Here is a 1448-nt window from a genome sequence, read left to right on the forward strand (position 1 = left end):
TATATATATATATATATATATATATACATTCATTCATACATAGATATTATAAAATATTCTCTATTTACTTTATGACAGCAAGTACAGCAAGAAAGAGTAAAGGGGCGGGGCGGGGCCCTTTTCTATTTTAACCAATCAGAATCGCGCGTCCCTTGTCCATCATTTTGCGTATTCGGTATTACTCGCATGGGATTGGCTAACATGTCTTAGGGGGCGGGGTTTTGTGGTGAGGTCGTGTGCTTGATGCTAGAAACACGACTGAAATATGTTTTATGTTGGATATTGTATTTTATTATACTACACTATTGATGTAATAATATATAGTTTATATTATTATTATACTCTATTTTATATTTTACGTATTCAGGCTTGTTGAATGTAAAATTCAGTCACGTGATTACGGCATTGCCTAGAGAGGAGTGGATCAGAGCCGCGCGCTGGCGCTGCTGTCAGTCACATCGGTCTCGCGGAAGTCGTGACTCTGATATTAGTGTATGTTATGGGTTATAAAATTATGATTTAATTTGATCAAGACTCTGCTTTGAGCTTACCGCGATCAGTATAGGCGATCGCTCATTGCAAATCAAATGCTGGGCAGCTGATAGGGCTTATTTGACCCTCACTATTTTACACAAGCTCGTACACGCATTGTCAGGTAAGACTGTATTGCTTTATTAGTAACCTATGTTTTTATTCCTGCTTTAACAGCTGTGTCCTGCTGAAACGTGTGTGTGTTTTCAAAACATTTCGATAACGTTCAGCGAAGCAGATCTCTCAATCAGTTCATCATTACCAGCAGTATATCCAAAATATGTTGTATAATTAGTAGACATTGTGTTGAAGGTTTGTGGATTTTAGTATGAGTGTGCACTAGTAAGAATGCTTGCATAAGGGAGTGCATATGGGAGTGTTTACTCTGATTATCAAGAGGCTGATAAAGGACATGCTTGTGTGACACACAGATCTTTAGTATGCAGACAGCACCTGTAGCAGCTATGGTGTTTTGGCAGACACTGTTGTTACCATGGTACAATTTTTTTATGGTGCAATTATTTATGGGGAACACATTGGTGTCCAACTTGTAATTTAGGCAAATGCTTTTATATGCACGTGCATTTTGCACATTTTTAATCTTCAAGTAGTTGGCATGAAATTACAAATAGTTGCTGCATGACATTCTATGCCCTCTAACCCTTTTTTAAAAAAAAATTCTAGTATAATTGTTATGCATGCAGTGCAGTCTTATGATCTCATAACTTGAGACACATGGAATATTTTTACTGTTAAAAATTTGTCTTTCACTCTGCTGGACTGTTTACATAAACATAAAAAGGGTAAAAGGTGAATGACAATTTGTAAATGACTATTTAATTAGCACTTTTTTGTTTACTTCACACAATTTTCAATTCGTTTTTTTTTCTGAACTATGCTGCCACCTGCTCAAAAAA

General features: G+C 36.3%; 1 protein-coding gene across 4 annotated transcripts in view; it reads left to right on the forward strand.

The window, feature by feature from the left end:
* The window catches only part of LOC107710790 (mitofusin-2-like), a 34339-nt gene that overhangs the window by 2228 nt on the left and 30663 nt on the right, over positions 1-1448 (forward strand). The window contains exon 1 of one of the 4 annotated variants that reach the window (XM_016515641.1): positions 402-492. The exons of 2 other annotated variants lie outside the window; for them this stretch is intronic. The gene's annotated coding sequence lies outside the window, so the exon portion shown is untranslated. One more of the 4 variants, XM_016515640.1, reaches the window with a different exon arrangement.

The sequence above is a fragment of the Sinocyclocheilus rhinocerous genome, unplaced genomic scaffold, assembly GCF_001515625.1.
Source record: "Sinocyclocheilus rhinocerous isolate Xijiao unplaced genomic scaffold, SAMN03320098_v1.1 scaffold1048, whole genome shotgun sequence".
Taxonomy (NCBI): Eukaryota; Metazoa; Chordata; class Actinopteri; order Cypriniformes; family Cyprinidae; genus Sinocyclocheilus; species Sinocyclocheilus rhinocerous.